This window comes from Mastigoproctus giganteus, chromosome 12 (assembly GCF_048544385.1).
Source record: "Mastigoproctus giganteus isolate SK-2022 chromosome 12, ASM4854438v1, whole genome shotgun sequence".
Lineage (NCBI taxonomy): Eukaryota > Metazoa > Arthropoda > Arachnida > Uropygi > Thelyphonidae > Mastigoproctus > Mastigoproctus giganteus.
In genome coordinates this window covers 160,664,565-160,683,235 of record NC_143586.1, presented here as the reverse complement: position 1 = coordinate 160,683,235, position 18,671 = coordinate 160,664,565, and the positions used below count along the sequence as shown (strand labels likewise).

The 18,671-nt window shown below is 36.1% G+C and overlaps 1 protein-coding gene across 1 annotated transcript in view; it reads right to left on the bottom strand.

Annotated features, from left to right (window-relative positions):
- Positions 1-18,671, bottom strand: part of LOC150077546 (leucine-rich repeat-containing protein 42-like) — a 106,764-nt gene that overhangs the window by 70,304 nt on the left and 17,789 nt on the right. The window lies entirely within an intron of this gene.

The window sequence follows — 18,671 nt, the reverse complement described above, 5'->3', positions numbered from 1 at the left end:
ATAACCCCCAGGTCTTTTTCATTCTCCACTATACTGAGTGTAGTTCCGAACAGTTGGTATGCTACTCTGGGGTTACTACTATATGCAGCACTTTGCATTTGTCAATGTTAAACATCAGTTGCCACCACTTAGTCAAGAAACACTTTGTCATGATGACCTGAAGACGACAAATGAAGAGCAAGAAAAACACTGACAAGGAGAAAACTGAGTATACTGAGTTATGCAAAGCCATTAGAAAGAGACTCAGAGAGAACATAAGAAAAGTAGAACAAGCATTAAGGGAAAACAAAGGATTTAAATCAGCAGCCATGAGCAGTAATACAAAAAGACAAATGATACTGAAACTGAAGAATAGCAATGGTGTACTTATATTTTTTTTTTTATTTTTTTTTTGATTTGGTAGTTGTTGGCGCATCGGCTTCTGTGGCCATATTGCACCTCCCAAGGTTTTTGCAGTACTTTGATCCAAGCCCGAGGCGGGAATCGAACCCGCGACCTTTGGGTTGCCGGGCAGGTAGTTTACCCACTCGGCTAGCCCGGTCGGCGGTGTACTTATAAATAGCAGAAAAGGCATAATTCAAATAGCAGAAGACTACTATAAAGAGTTATACAAGGGAAAGATGCCAACAGTGGGGATGATGGATCGCAAATTAATAACACGTACAACATACCTGATATCCTTCCTGATGAGGTAGAACATGCGTTGAAGAAAATGAAGAATCAGAAACCCCCGGGGGAAGATGAAGTTACTGTAGAGTTGTTAAAATTGGGAGGAAGAGACATGACACAAAAACTGGCAAGGCTCTTCACAAAATGCATTAGAAAATGTGTGACACCTAAGGAGTGGAATAATGCAATCATAGTTTTGCTGCATAAGAAAGGAGATAAATCAGAAATTGGAAATTATAGACCAATTAGCTTGTTATCCCAAATCTACAAGTTGTTCACAAGGGTCATTACTAACAAATTACAAAGAATACTTGATGAGAATCAACCGAAAGAGCAAGCTGGCTTTAGGACAGGATTCTCAACTATGGATCACCTTCACTTAATGTCACAGCTAATGGAGAAAGCAAATGAATAAAAAACACCATTATGCCTGCCATTTGTGGATTATGAAAAGGCATTTGACTCCATACAGCATAAGATAATGTTTCGGGCCAAAGTTAAAATTGGGAGGAAGAGACATGACACAAAAACTGGCAAGGCTCTTCACAAAATGCATTAGAAAATGTGTGACACCTAAGGAGTGGAATAATGCAATCATAGTTTTGCTGCATAAGAAAGGAGATAAATCAGAAATTGGAAATTACAGACCAATTAGCTTGTTATCCCACATCTACAAGTTGTTCACAAGGGTCATTACTAAGATTAGAAAGAATAGTTGATGAGAATCAACCGAAAGAGCAAGCTGGCTTTAAGACAGGATTCTCAACTATGGATCACCTTCACTTAATGTCACAGCTAATGGAGAAAGCAAATGAATAAAAAACACCATTATGCCTGCCATTTGTGGATTATGAAAAGGCATTTGACTCCATACAGCATAAGATAATGTTTCGGGCCAAAGTTAAAATTGGGAGGAAGAGACATGACACAAAAACTGGCAAGGCTCTTCACAAAATGCATTAGAAAATGTGTGACACCTAAGGAGTGGAATAATGCAATCATAGTTTTGCTGCATAAGAAAGGAGATAAATCAGAAATTGGAAATTACAGACCAATTAGCTTGTTATCCCACATCTACAAGTTGTTCACAAGGGTCATTACTAAGATTAGAAAGAATAGTTGATGAGAATCAACCGAAAGAGCAAGCTGGCTTTAAGACAGGATTCTCAACTATGGATCACCTTCACTTAATGTCACAGCTAATGGAGAAAGCAAATGAATAAAAAACACCATTATGCCTGCCATTTGTGGATTATGAAAAGGCATTTGACTCCATACAACATAAGGCAATGTTTCGGGGACTGGAAAGACAAGGCATAGATTCCCCATATATTATGATTTTGAAGAAAATATATGAGAATGCTACCTTCAATGTGAATGGAGAGTACCTAAACCATTTACAATTTGCAGATGACATTGTGGTCATAAGCCACGATCCCAAAGAATTGGAGGAAAATCTTAATCAGTTATGCAGAGTTAGTAAGGATTTTGGACTAAAGATGAATATGGCTAAAACAAAAGTAATGATGAAGAAGTATGCCACATAAATGGATATAATGATTGAAGGAGCAGTAATTGAAAAGGTGGAGTCATATACTTATCGGAGACAAGTCATGAGCCGTAATAATGATAAATGGATGGAAGTCAAGAGAAGAATAAATTTTGGATGGACAGCATTCAGGAAATATAGTCACATACTGAGGAGCAATATCCCAATTTGTCTGAAACATAAAATAATGAACCAATGTATACTTCCCACCATGACTTATGGAAGTGAAACTTGAGCACTCACCAAAAGAATGGAAGAGAAGCTGAGAACTACACAGCAAAGAATGGAACGAATTATATTGGGAATCAGACTGTTAGATAAGAAGAGAGACACATGGATTAGGCACCAAACTCAAGTAAAGGACATTCTTATCAAAACTAAAGAACTAAAATGGTCTTGGAAAGGACACATAGCTCGAAGACATGATGACAGATGGACTAAGAAAATAACAGAATGGTACCCAAGAGGAGCTAAGAGAAAACCTGAAAGACAACAACGGCGATGGATAGATGAAATTAATTAGTTTGTGGGTAGTAAATGGATGGCCATTGCACAAAACAGAAGGAATTGGAAAGTTGCTGGAGAGGCCTTCATCCTGCAGTGGATTGAAAATGGCTGATGAGCCCATCTGCTCAACCTTTCCAGATCCTGTTGCATTAACATACCGTCCTTGACAACCTTACCAATGCTCATATCGCCTGCAAACCTGTACATATTGACTAGTACTTGTGACTTGGTCACTCACACATTTAGCAGGATGTTAGAGAGGCAACAAGAGGGAGTAATAATCTTTGTCTGATCATCAGCAGTGATTATTCATGCATTAAGAATCTGCAGATAAAATAACTACTAGGTTGCAGTGATCACAGTGTACTGATTTGGGATTTACTTAAAGATGTAACTACCATCAAAAGTATTTTGCTTCCATAAATGTAATTAAAGTGGTCTCAGACAGTTTTTAAATTCTGTACGGGGGACCAACTGATGATTTTACCATAAGCAAATTCTAAATGGGAAGCATTTAAGGCATTAACCATAGATGCTACTAACCATTTCATAAGAAGTAAGAATTACTGTTTAAGGTACAATCCAACATTGATGTCAGATGAACTGAGACTCATGGCAGAGACCAGAAAAATGCACAGTATGCATATATAATCTGTTGACACAAAAGCTTACAAGAGATATAAACTACTCTGTAATCAAGTCAAAAAGAAAGTTAGGCAAGCAAAGGCAGATTATGAAAAATCTTTGGTGAAAGATTCAAAGATTCTTTATTTACATAAATACTAGAAAAAGGGGATGAATCAAATTGATCCACTCAATATCAATGGTTTGACTGTTGATGATCCTGCTCTGGTTGCTGACAAACTGAATCACATCTACACTGAATGTCATTTAGCATAGACACTGAATGACACTTGCATCTACATTCACACACACAAGGAATTCTTTAGGGAAGTGGAGGCCAAAAGTTTATCAAACTCTTAACAGACAGCTAAATGATTTTGTAATAAGCGGGGAAAGTGGAAGAGAAATTTTTGAAGTTAAACATAAGAAAGGCACCTGGGGTGGATGGGATCTACCAAATTTTATTAAGAGAGGCAGCAAAGGAAGTAAGCAAATCCTTAGCCATAATTATGAGAACATCCCTGGTTTCAGTGGAGGAACCAACAGACTGGAGATGTTCAAATTAATCCCCAATTCACAAAGGAGAGGATCAAAGGGTGACACGAGTAATTACAGACCTCTTAATTTAACTTCTGTTCCAGGGAAAATAATGGAGTCATTGGTAAAACAAGCAATGCTGGATCATCTAGACAAGGTTGCATTTATACTTCAGACACAGCATGGATCTGTTAAGGGGAAATCTTGTCTGACCAATCTGACTGGATATCTATGATATCAAAAAATAATTTTGATATCATATACTTAGATTTCAGTTAAGCTCTTGATACTGTTGCACATAAAAAGACTGTTGTACAAACTGGAGCAGTGTGGCATTAATGGCAAGTTGCTGCTATAGATAAAGGAATGGCTGAGTGGGAGAAGACAGTGGTAATCAACGAACACTGCTCTTCGTGGACTAATGTTATTACTGGAGTCCCCCCCCCCATGGTTCAGTTTTTTCTATATTTATCAATGATATTGATGAAGGTATCACAGGTTTAATGTCCAAGTTTGCAGATAATACAAAGCTTGGCAGGGTAGTTAATAACAGTAATGATGATATGCTACTGAAAGAGGATCTAGAAAAGTTAGGCAGATGGGGTGAAAAGTGGCAACTGAAATTTAACATTGACAAGTGCAAAGTACTGCATATGGGTAGCAGTAATCCCAGGGTAATGTATCAACTGTATGGTACTACACTCGGTAGTGGAAAATGAAAAAGACCTGGCAGTAATTGTGCAGTCAGACTGGCTTCCAGAGCAGCTCATGGGATCTTGTCAGTGATATACAAGAACTTTGCTAGCAGGGATAAGGAGGTAATTATCCCTTTGTATAAGGCAATGGTCAGGCCCATCCGAAATAATGCATACAGGTCTGGAGACCTCATTTTAGGATACTGGAATTAGTGCAGAGAAGCCCAACAAGATTAGTGAAGGGGAACAAAGGGGTACTCTTACCAAGAAAGGCTTCAGTTCTGCATTTGGTGCATTTGGAGACTAGGCACCTGTGAGGTAATCTGAGGTATTTAAAGCTTTGAATGGATTGAACAAGCTTAATGCTGATGGGATTCTTCCTCTTGCTCAGACTAAACACGAGGGGGGGGACAAATTCAAATTGAGTAAGGATGGTTGCAGAATAGATGTGTGGAAGTTTACCTTCAGCCAGCAGAAATTGATTGCTGGGATGAACTTCCACAGTTATCTGAAATAACTTCAAAGAAGAACTAGACAAACTATTGGAGAGAACGAATGGGAAGTGTCTTCTTCCTTTTTTTTTTTTTTTTTTGGCTAATGCTGTATAAGCTTGCTTTCTTGCATCATTTGCCACTACTAATTCTAATTTTAAAAAAGTAGAGTCACACAGGTAAGTACTACCAAAAATAACAAATATTTGCTTTAAGATTTTTTTTTTTTTTTTAAATTTATGAATTGTAAATCTGATAATTTTGGAGATAAATTAATCCTAATTGCAGATCAGCAGGTGCATTCTTAACAGAAAATGTAAAGGTATTTCTAAAGCAAGTTCATTTTTCTTTGTTCGATTCTCTTAAAATCAGAAAATCTCACTTTCATTTGGTTTTAAAATAGTTTAATAGAATTTAAAAAATAATCTTTCGGACATGCATTTTTAAATGTATCTTACTCAAACAATTTTTGGCAGGACTTGAAAACAATAAAATTACTGTTCAATTTGAGTTGAAAAAAGTACTAATTTTGCTTCAAATGCTTTGATGTCAACAAAATATATTGCAAACAACTTTCATATACAGTCAGTTCTGCTAAAAAGTGGTACATGTGTTCCTAAAAATCTACGTGTTATGGTATTCCACACATTAAAAACAACGGAACTTATGGGAAAAATAGGGCCAGAACACTAAAAAAAAAAAAAAAAATTCCAGTCTGGTAAGCAAAACAGTAAAAAAGGTTAGAAACCCAATAATATTGCTAACAGAGGTTTAAACAACTTAAATTTCTAATAAATATTACAGTAAATATAGCACTTTACCTTGACAAGATACAAAGGTTATTTGATTGATATTTCTGTTCACTGACATTTTTTTTTTTGGATTGTAAAATTTGAAACAGTAAAAATGATGAGTAATCAATAACGATGAACACAGCACACACAAAAGAGAAAATTCTGAAAATTTATTTGTTTTTTATATGATTGAAGAGGAAGGGGAAACACATCTCACCATCACGTAAAAACTCACAGCTTTCCAACTATCGGTATTATTGCAAATGCAATAAGATTGAGTTTACTACCCGTTTATAATTAGACTGTGTTAACAGAAAAGCCCAATAAACTGGGAACTGCAAATTGTTTTTAGGTAGTGACCTCCAGAAATGTGCTATCCCGCCTCAGAAAATTTCTGTTCGAACAGAAAATCTTGCGAATACAGTGAATGACAAGTTTAATGTGTCCGGCTATATTTCCCATTTACTGTAATTGTATTGGTCTCCGACCAATACAATTACAGTAAATGGGAAATATAGCTCTCACACAGTTGACGTTTGACATTTTTTAAGCTTCATAAACTTTTATATACTGCTGTGCAAGTTACTAAGTTCAGCTTGGTGCTGGTTTTACGCTCACCTGGTGTTATTCGCAGATGAAATCGCACATGAGCCAATGCGAAAAATCGCATTACAGTTGCATTGTTCCCTAATATATCAATCGCGTTGGAGCAAATCTGTTTTGCAAAAATGCGCATTATAGCAGGACTGACTGTATTAAATTCATTTTGGTGTTCCATTATGTCAGCCAAAAAAAGAGAAGGGAACGCTAGAAGAGTTTCCAAATCCAGTTCAAATCAAATTCTGGCACTACCTTTTTTTCTCATAAAAATTTCTTTCATTATATAGTTTTAAAAATCAACATAACACTTTTCCTCTGCTTAGCCATCTTACTACAGCATGATAAAGAATGTCTTTACACTCTGCACCAATAGAATTTAAAAGATTTTAAATTGACGGTGGTTCAAGAATCCAACTTTCATAATTCATCACAATTCAGCACCTTTGACATTAATGCTTGTTGATATATAATGCAGCAAAATGTAATTGGTTTGGGATTCCATTTCTTCCATCTTATAATTTTACCAATCAATCTGATACCTGTTCCACTCACAATTTTTGTGCCGTCAGTAGTCACATTGATTAACTTTTTCAGGTTAAGATTTAAATGGGATATTAATACTGCAGCCAAATCTTCAGTAATACTAAAATCTGCATCAATTCCTCTGACAATAATTAAAGTTGTAAGTAAGGTGTCAGCAATATCCGCACTTTCATCCAAAGCTATTGAGAGAAAATCAAATATTTTAATGTTTTTTGGAAGTGTAGATTGAATAACTTCACCAATAATTTCTATTCATCTCGTCATAGTATTCCATGACAACGAAACATTACTGAATAAATGAATTTTTTCTGGACATACTTCAGCAATTTTTAGGACACATTCTTTGATATCACTATCAGAAAATGGTTTTTTTTTTTTTTTTTTATGAAAACCCCAAACACGAAAGGTATCAAAACCTATAGTACTTAGTACCATGCATGGGTTAAAGGAGAAGTATGGGGGGAGGGGGATGCCGGAAACTTTGCTCTAGAGACTAAACATGGGTTTCACCACTTCAAGCCTCCAATAAGCAAAGTGGTGGTATTTCACCGGTTGATGAAAGTCATCTACCACCTACTTAGAAACCAATATATGTGCAATTTTGAAGCTAGCTTTAAGAATGGATTTATTTTCATTGTTTTTCTAAAAAATTTGTTCTCTTGTAAAGATTTCTTTTAGAGATTCTAATATAGATTCTCTAATTTTTTCTGTAAATTTATCAAACTGACTTACTTGTTTTTTAGCATTATGTCTTTGAATATTATATTTCTTCATGACCACTCTTGTCTCTCTGCATATTAGACAATATTTCCTTGAGACTCAATATAAAAATATAGTAAACTCCATTTATTTTTAAATACTCAACATTCTGGGTCAAAGTTGTAGGTGGTAGATGACTTTCATCAACCGGTGAAATACCACCACTTTGCTTATTGGAGGCTTGAAGTGGTGAAACCCATGTTTAGTCTCTAGAGCAAAGTTTCCGGCATCCCCCTCCCCCCTTACTTCTCCTTCAACCCATGCACGGTACTAAGTACTATAGGTTTTGATACCTTTCGTGTTTGGGGTTTTCATAAAAAAAAAAAAACCTTTTTCTTTATTTCACTCATTTTTGCAGTATAGGTTTTTTTTTTTCAGTTCAAAAATATGATGAAACTTATGTAACAATATTAATTTTTAAAAGAGGATACACACCTTTCCTGCAATCCAGTGATATTAAACAAACACTGTAGATAGAATCAACTGACCAACATGATGTGGATAAGCTGACTGATTTTTGGAAATAGCTTTGTAGATGTACTAGTCATTTCACAGGCATAGATTTAACCAAATTATCACTGAATGGTGCATTTTTTTCGTACAGAAAATATTATGCCATTTCTAGCATAATAATTACTTTGCTATATAATTATATTAGCTTTTTGTTTTGCTAGTTTTTCTCAATACTTAATATTGAAAGTGTTTGCAGGCCAGACTGAAAGAAGATGCAGGTGGGCCCAATTTAGCCTACAGGTCAGAGGTTGGGCACATCTGTTTTAGATCATGGGGTAGAGTTAAATGCCTTAGACAAGTCTGTGTACATAGCATCAAACTGAAAGCCCAGATAAACGGTTTCCATCACAAAGTGCCAAGCTGACCGGGCTAGCCAGGTAGGTAAAGTGCCTGCCTGGCAACCCAAAGGTAGCGGATTCGATTCCCGCCTCGGGCTTGGATCACAGTAAAAAAAAAAAAAAAAAAAAATGCAAAAACTTTGGGAGGTGCAATATGGCCATAGAAGCTGATGCGCCAACAACTAATACAAAAAAAAAAAAAAAAAACAAAGTGCCAAAAGATGGTGAGATTGGTCACAACTGACCTTTCCCTGACAAACCCATGTTGTTATTCTGTGATGAAAGCTTCAAATTCTGTAAAAGGTATTTATGAATTATTGTGTCAAATATTTTAGCTAGAGACTTCATGATTGATATAGGTCTATAATTACTTGAAATTTTTAGCACCCTTCTTGTGGAGAGAGAGTATTATCACTCATTTCAAATGTTTAGGATATATTGATTTTTGTAATGAAGAGTGGAAAAGCTCTAGGACCAGGTAGTAGGCATGAAAGCACTTTTTCCAAAAAAAAAAAAAAAAGAAGAGGGATTCCATCAATACCCGATAAATAATTGTTCTCTAGTTTCCTAAGTGCCTGACGTAGGTCCTCTTTGAAGATTACTGAGGATTATTATGTGAAGATTATTGTTAACTGGAAATTGTGAACTACTGATTTTAGTCATTCAGCCTTTTACATTTTCTTTTAAATCAAATTGACCAGTAAATAGATTGGCAATGTGTTGGGTCTGTAATTGCATTATTTTGATGGAATATGAAGTCATGAGGTGCCACTTTACAAGATGTGAGATTCTTAACCATAGTCAGTAGGACTTGACATAACTTTGCATGATAAAGCTATTCTGTATTGATGCAATATAATTTTGATAGTTCCTGAATTGTTTGAGCTATGATCTTAATGTTTTAAATCTTTCTTCAGTTTTAGATGTTCTGAATTTTCTTTTTCTTTTTTCTGTGTGCTTGAGACTTCTTAATAGCCATTTTTAGCTCTTGGGAGTACCAGCTAGGAAAGAAGTTAGACGTTATTTGAGTGAGTGGGATATACTTACTAGCTTTTGTGAAGTTAAGCCCTTGAGAACCCAAAGAAATTTTTAGCTGCAAACTTCAAAAGAAGTTTGCAGCATCTTTGGCTTCATAGTACCTTTGATTAATGGAATTTCAAACATGAATGTGTGGTCAGAGGGAACAATGTTTATTTCTCTCTCTGGCAATGAATTTCAATTGTGGAAAATAGAAGATTGGTGTAATTGCTTACACAAATGGTGGGACAGACTGAATGTTCTGCAAGTAACTTGGCATAAGGCAAATTCACCTTTATTTGCTTTGCTGAAGATCAAAGTCACCAATTAAGAGAGTGATCCACCTTATCCATTTTATAACACACACACAAAAAAAAAAAAAAAAAATCATAAAAGAGCAAAAAGCAATATATGTGAACTGAGAATAGTTTCTGCATCAACCATATTACCCAACAAACAATATCCAGTATTTCAGCTACAATTTATGGCAATATGGATAGCCTATGCGATATTTATAAAAAAAAATAATATTTGCTAGATGTCTACTGGTCTGATTTTAATGAAATTTGGGAAGGCTTGACAAATTGTTTTCTGAAAGAGCAAAATTTAAAATTTCAATGAAAATTCATCCAACAGGAGTCAAGTTATTACAAGTAGACAAAGAAATAATTTCTGTCTACCAGGATGAAAATTAATGAAATGGGGATGGTTTGATATTTTTTATAATGCCCAAATAACTAACTGCATGAAAATCCATCCATTAGGAACAAAGTTATTACATGTGGATGGATAGACAGACAAGGCCAACAGGTGCTTTAAGCATATATGCAAATACACCTAAAAATACACTGGTGTGCAAAACTTAAGGACCAACACAATTTCTAAAGGTTACCACCACAAAATCACATGAAACAGCCTGTGGTGATTTGTATAACTGTGGCCATTCAATAGAAAGCTGGTGCACATGCAAAAATTTGAATTATGATGAGACGGCTCACATAAACAGATAAAATGCAAATTACCGAATGGTGAGCACGTTACAGATGTTCAATTGGTTTCATACAGTGCTACAGACAAAGAAATGGCCAGTAGACAAATCTGGCTCACTTTACCTGGGGTCGAATAATTGGAAAGCTCAAGGAAGGTCAAAGTGTGAGGAGTGTGGCTGTAGAGTTCGGTATCACCCATAGCATCGTCTCATGTGCGTGGTCGGCCTTCAGAACGACAGGTACAGCTGTTCGAAGGACCAGTGGTGGTCGTCCATGAAAAACAATGCCCAATGATGACTGCTATATACTCCTACAGGCCAAGAGGGACTGACACCAGACAGTGGGATCCATTGCAAACCAGCTGAACAGGATGCAGGATATCGCCGTTTACTGTGGCCAGGTGACTCCACAAAGGTGGACTGTTTGCCCGACAGCCAGTAGGCTGTGTCCTTTTAATACCTGCCCATTGGAAACACCGTTTACAGTGGTGCATTGAACACAACGCGTACCCCACTACACTGGACTGCAGTGCTGTCCAGTGCAGTGGGATAAGGTACTCTTTACTGATGAGAGTAGATTCAGTCTCAGCAGTGATTCTGGATGTCAGCTAATCTGGTGAGAGGTTGGCACACGGTATCACCCTGCAAACATCACTGAAAGGGATCGATACAGCAGTCGAGGTGTTCTCGTCTGGGGAAGCGTTATCTTGGATGGACGTACGCAACTCCAGATACTGGAAGGCGGTACTGTAACCAGTGCATGCTACTGTACTGAGGTAATCCTTCCCCATGTGCATCTGTTCTGAGGTGCCATTGGCCGAGTTCATGTTTATGGATGATAACAACACCATACCCCCATTGCACTGCAGCTCTTGATATACTTTTGGAAAGTGAGGACATTGTTCGTATGGATTGGCCTGCCCATTCCACCGATCTAAATCCCATCAAACACATATGGGATGATCTGGGGAGACACCTAGCAGCATGTCCACACCCACCAGAAAATGTTCACCAGCTGAAGATGGCACTGACAGAGGAATGGACGATGTTACTGCAAGAACTTATCAACAACATTAGGGCAGTGCAAAGCCTGCATCAACATTAGGGGTGGCCATATTTCCTACTGAGGGCCGCCTCTTACCTTTGTTCCATCTTTGGCAGTGATGCATCTGTATCATGGCAGCCAGTGCTATGTTGCCACTTTTGAATAAAGTCCCTCTGTACCATTTTGTTTCCTTCATTTCTGAACCTCACAAGGTTCCTTTGGTATGCTTTTCCCATATCCAGGCCACTCCTATGAGAAGCTACAGGTGAAAACCTGACTGGTCCTTAAGTTTTGCACACCAGTGTACATGGAATTTTATAGGATTGACAGAGAGCCAGAAGAAAAAAATTTTCTAAAAAGTTAATATTTACCTTAAGTATTTATCCACCTGCCATACTATCTTGCCACTTTAACAAGTATTTCCTTTTTACAATTCATAACTTTAGTCTTATTGAAATTTATTCTCATCCTATATTCTTCATAACTTCATCTTCTTAACAAAAGTGTGTCAAAAAAGGGGTTACAACCCCCTTTTTAATATCATATAACAGCATCATGTCATCTGCAAATCTTTATATCTTCCTCTCACTCCCTATCTTTATATCTTCCTTGCATCCCTATCACTTCCACATATATATTGAACAATGATGGGGAGAGTGAGAGACAGATATCTTGCCTTGCCCCTCTATTTCTATTTTCCATGTATTGCCCACAACTATTCTGAACCCAATCTTTTGATCCTATTATAGGCTCCTCTATCAATCTATCTGTCCAATTCTCACATCCTTTAGTGTCTCCAACTTTTTTTTAATTTACAATTTACTTTTTCCAGTTTATCCTATCAAATGTTTTTTACAATCCACAAAATTGTCACTTATTGGACATAAATAAAACATTCATTATTGTCACTTCACTGATTACAGAAAATGACCAATGTATGTAAGAAATATTCACCATCCAACATTCACCAAGTTGACTGGCAATTATACAAAATCACTGGTGATTATGAAAAATCGCCATATTAAGTATACTTTCACAGTACATATGCTGATACTTTGTGGATAAGCCTGATGCAGTCATATTTTTCTATATGTATACTCAGAGCATTACAATATGGAGGTGGATAAATGTTTGTCTCCATATATTTACCGCTATGAGCACTACATGCTTGAATAGTCGCAGCAGACTTAGATAATAAGTGGTGCACTATTATGCATTCACACTATTAGAATGGTGCATGCACATGACATGAATGAAAGCGAAGTTACTAACTACACATGTAATACTGACTATTCCAGGATGTACTCTTCATAGCAGACGTAAGGCAGCAGCAGATATCCACTGGTTTATTATTTTTGCAGCTTTAATTACAAGTGCTATAGCACAAGTGAAAGGATGACAGAAATTACATAAAATAGCAGATCAAATAGTAAAATATTGCATACAGAAATATAGTTTAGATTCAAGATCACTATAAATAACCAAGGCTATCTGCAGTGTTTTATAATAAAAGTTAGATGAACAAGGTAACTTCTAAGATAAGGTAAATTTTTCATCCATTTTACTTGTTATATTAATTATTTAATCACGTTTGTTTTGCTCTGTCACGAAAGAAATTTAACTCACTGTTTTATAGAAGTTAACTTATGTATTTCCCCTATATATAAAAGTGAGCATTACAGAATGTCTTCTACCAGGGTGGCAGCAGACATTCATTGGTTATTATAAACTTTGCAGCATAAACGTGTATTACACAACACTTCTAAAATATAGTAGAATGGATAAGAAATTCACGCATAAGTTTTCCCCTATACTAGGTTTGGTTTCTTAATTCCCAATTTCAACTCTATATATTGTAATGTATTTTCTCACTTAAGAAGTTTCCTGGGTAAAAAGCTTTCCCACATAAAATGTACGTAATAAAGGATATATAGTGCATTATTCTTTATTCTTATACAAAAAAAAAAATAAACATTTTGTAAATCGAACAAGTTGGTGCCAAGCATCATTTTAGTTCATAGTAAATCACCGAAGCAGTTGAAATGACATAGTTTTTGTTACAGCTCATATTGTGAGCACCTTCACAAGTTGCCCTGATATTGCACTACCTTGAATAAGCAATGCTTTACCAGTGGAGAAGACTAATGTTATTTATTCTCAGTGGATACCAAAAATAAGTAACCACCTGTGTGGTGGTATCCACCGAGAATAAGTAACATTAGTATTCTCCACTGGCGAATACTAATGTTGCTTATTTGAGGAAGTGCAATATCAGGGCAAGTCGTTATGAAGGCATTAACAATATGAGATGTAACAAAAATGATGCCATTTCACCTACTTCACTGATTTAGTACAAACTAAAATGATGCTTGGCACTAACTTGTTAGATGTGTGTGTGTATATGTATATATACGAGGGCTGGTCGGAAAATATCTGGACTGAGATCACTACTCTGAGTCACTTAGTATGGGTCTCCTTTTCGAAACAGTGATCTTCACATTATATACACCTTTTACAGTGGTTCATTAGCTTCTGAAACACAGCTGCAGCCCATTTTCTGAAAGGCATTGCAGGATAGCAGATGTGGCAATTTAACTTCATTTGTGTTAAATTTTTTTCCTCTCAACTCTTTTTTGAGGCTTGGGAAAGCCCAGAAATCGCATGGTGCGAGGTCTGGGCTGTATGGAGAGCGGTCTAGTGGCTGACCACCAATTTTCGCTAAAGCTTGCATTATTAGGTGTGCGACATGTGGCCTAGCATCATCTTGAAGACCAACCATTCTTGATTAAGCAGTTCCGGTCTTTTTTTTTTGCAAACTGCTCCCTCGAGGTGAACTCACAACGTGTTAGCATAATATTCTCCATTGACAGTTTGTTTCTCAGGAACCCAGTGCTGCAGTATTATTCCGCGGGCATCAAAAAACAAAATCAACATTAATTTTTTGTGATGAAACAAAAACTCAAAATTTTTTTGGAGGCGGTGAATTGTGGTGTTTCCACATGCTTGACTGCTGATCAAAATGTTTAATCCAGAACTCGTCACAGGTGATTATTTTATTCAAAGAGTCTGGCTCTTCTTCCACCTCGTTCTTTTTGTTCTGCGGAAGATCACGCAGTATCCATCATGCTTTTTTTTTTTCTTTTTGTAGTTGTTGGCGCATCGGCTTGTGTGGACATAATGCACCTCCCAAGGTTTTTTGTAGTACTTTGACCCAAGCCCGAGGCGGGATTCGAACCTGCGACCTTTGGGTTGCCAGGTAGACACTTTACCCACCCGGCTAGGCCGTCGGCAATATCCATCTTGCGCAAAACACAACATGTTAAAGCGTGTCTTTACAATTTCATGATATCTTGCTATGCCAACATTCAACTGAACTGCCAGATCACAAATCAATAAAAGTCTATTTTCTTTCAATAATGTTTCGGCTTCCTCAATGTTTTCATCGTTCACCGAGGTTGATAGATGCCAGCTTCTTTGTTCATCTTGTATGCTTTTTTTTCCCATCCTTAAAATGCTTCCACCATTTAAATACACCAGTTCTTCCCAAGGCTTCTTCATCGTATGCTTCTTGAATCATCTCAAACATATTCAAGACTACTTTTACCTAACTTTACACAAAATCCAATTGTGATTCTTTGTCCAATAATTAACAAAATATCTTTCTCATCTCCTGTCATGTCATGTCATAAAACACACTTCACATAAACTGTTATAATGAACACAAAAATGAATACTACGTGATATGCTTGCACAAACTAATGAAGAAGGTGGGGGAACATTCCTAGACCTCAAATTTGTCACTCATTTCCAAAGCAACAAAGTAGCTTTGCCAGTCCACGTATTTTCGGAACAGCCCTTGTGTGTGTGTGTATATATGCACAGTGTTGCCAATGGATTTTTCACTACCTCTCTCTAGATTGTTTTCAACTACTACTTTTGTTACCATCTACCATTTAACACATTTTATTAATGTAATTTGAACTAATTCTTGTAATGATTTGAAGATTAACAATATTTGTTATACAAGTAATGTAAATTAATGTTTATCTACCCTTTATCAAGTCGTCTAAATGTTCAACAAGTGCTGCATGTATATTTGCTTCCATCGCCTTGTTCTTAACTAGTTTTTCTTATCATCATTTTTATGTTGTATATAGGCAAAATGAAATTACTGTAGTTTTCATATTTTTTAGCACAATTAGTGTTTTCCCCCAATCCCCTATTTTGTATAGGACTTTAACCTTGTCAACTGCAGCACTTTTCCCAGAATGCATTTGCAGCAGTTCGTGGGGATTCCTGTATTTAAAATTATACATAATGAATACATTTACTATCCACAGCATACAAAGAATAACACATCAGCAGTGGTATCAATAACTTTAACAATAATAATGGCACACAGTCTGACAGATCCCAAATTTTCTTTATTTCTGAAATTTTTTTTTTTTTAATTTGCTCTGAATATATGAATGGTTTGTTTTTTTATTAATAGATTGCAATACAAATTAAAGGTTTTTTTTTTTTAATTTTGTAAATAAAAAAATCAAATATAAAAATGTGTTTTTTACACCACTCATTTTCAACAAAACAAAATTTTTATTAATTCTGTTAAAACAAACAAAATACAAACATGAAATTACTAGTCACTTTCATTTTTGAGTTTATAAATTTGTTAAGTGAACAAATTCAGCATTATGCATGACTTTCCAAATATTACATGTGTTTATATACAGTAAAACAGTTAACCCAACATATGTTTTTACTGCTCATTGGTGACGATACGATATTAGAGCTGGAAAAGGAATCAGAAAATGTGAATTGGAATATCATCTGTTTGGCTTAAACAAGAAGAAATTAATCACTTACAATTTTATCAAGTGGAAATCTGCTGTATAGCAATGGAAACAGTGAAAAGGGCAAAGGTGGAGTTGCCTTTTCTGGTCCATAAAGATACAAAAAACAACATTCTGAAATTCAAAAGTACATCACCGAGGGTGTCAAGACTACTACTCAGATTTCTAAAAGGTACAAACTAAAGGCTATAATGATTTATGCACCAACATCGAGCCATGATGAAGAGGTTGAAGAAATGTACACTGAAATTGAGACTTCTAGATGAACAGAAACTCACTACACCATTATTATGGGGGACTAAGCCTTATACACTTCAATTAGATCACCTGGGAGGTGATCTAATTGAAGTGTATAAGGCTTGAATGGGTTGAGCTTGCTGAATTCTGAATTCCACTTGCTTAGATAACAAACTAAGGGGGCATAAATTCAAATTGAGGAAAGACAGTTGTAGAATAGATGTGTGGAAATTTGCCTTTAGCCAGCAGGTGGTTAATTGCTGGAACAAAACTTCCATCTGTCGTTGTGGAAGTTGATAGGTTAAATAAATTCAAGGAGGAACTGAACAAACATTTAGAGGGAATGGTTGTGTGAATTTTTTTTTTTTTTTTGGCTGAAGCTCATATGTTTGCTTTCTTGCATCACATGCCACTATTACCATTACTTCGATGCTAAGGTTGGAAAGAGACAAAACAGTTCAGAAACGGAAACTATAGGAAATTTTGGAATTGGTGAAAGACTTGTGGAATTTGCAGAATCTTGAGGAATGTCAGTAATGAACACTTTTTTCAAGAAAAGGGTAAATAGAAAATGGACATGGAAGAGCCCAAATGGATTAACTAATGAAATTGACTTCATCTTCACTAACAGAAGATATATTGTGAACGACGTTACTGTCCTGAACAAGGTACTCGAAGTGATCATAGAATGGTAAGATGCACACTCGATATAGATGTAAGTAAAGAAAGTAAAAAACTGACTCGAGTAAATAATATGGTCTCAGATAACAGAAGAAGAGAAAAAGCAGTATGTACTGGAACTTAAGAACAAATTTGAGCCCGAGAAACCTATAGGTAAAAAAGAAATCCAAAGAAAAAATTAGTCAAGAAACACTTTTAATGATGAACCAAAGATGAAAAATGAAGAGCAAGATAAATACCGACAAGGACAAAATTGAGTATACTGAGTTATGCAAAGCCATTAGAAAGGACTCAGAGATGACATAAGAATATTTAATACAAGAAAAGTAGAGCAAGCATTAAGGGAAAAAAAAAGGACTTAAATCAGCAGTCATGAGCAGTAAAACAGAAAGACAAATGATACTGAAACAGAAGAACAGCAACGGAGTAATTATAAATAGCAGGGAAGACATAATTAAAATAGCAGAAGACTACTAGAAAGAATTATATAAGGAGTGAGGGAATGCTGCCAGCAGCAGGGAAGATGGATCAAAAATTAGCAACACATATGACATACTTGATATACATTCTACTTCATCAGGATGAAGTAGAATATGCATTGAAGAAAATGAAGAATCAGAAAGCTCGGGTGAAGATGAAGTTACTGTACAGTTCTTAAAATTGGAAGAGACACGACACAAACTGGCAAGACTCTTCACAAAATACATTAGGAAACACATGACACCTAAGGAGTGGAATAATGCAATCATAATCCCATTATATAAGACTATTGTTAGACCACACTTTGAATAATGTGTTCAAGAAGGGAGACCACACCAAAAGAAAGACATTGTGCTTCGGGAAAGAGTCCAAAGATGGGTAACTCGCCTGGTGAGTTCAGCAAAAGGGCATCCATATGAGGAAAGACTTTGAATATGTGAGTTACAGGCTTGGAAACTAGGCACCTCAGAGAAGACTTGATTGAGGTGTTTAAGGCTCTGAGAGGCATAAGCAAAATGAATGAGTTCAAAATTTTTACGGTATAAATGATTCTAGAACAAGGGGCCATAATTTCAAGTTATGGGGGAGATGTTTAGACTGGATTACAGGAAGTTTTATTTTAGCCAGCGAGTTATAAATTACTGGAATAAGTTACTTACATGGGTGGTAGACGCTGACAGTTTGAGGAAATTAAAAGGTTGGCTGGATAATTACCTATGGGAGGAGGGAAATGCATAGGTTGTCCATTTCC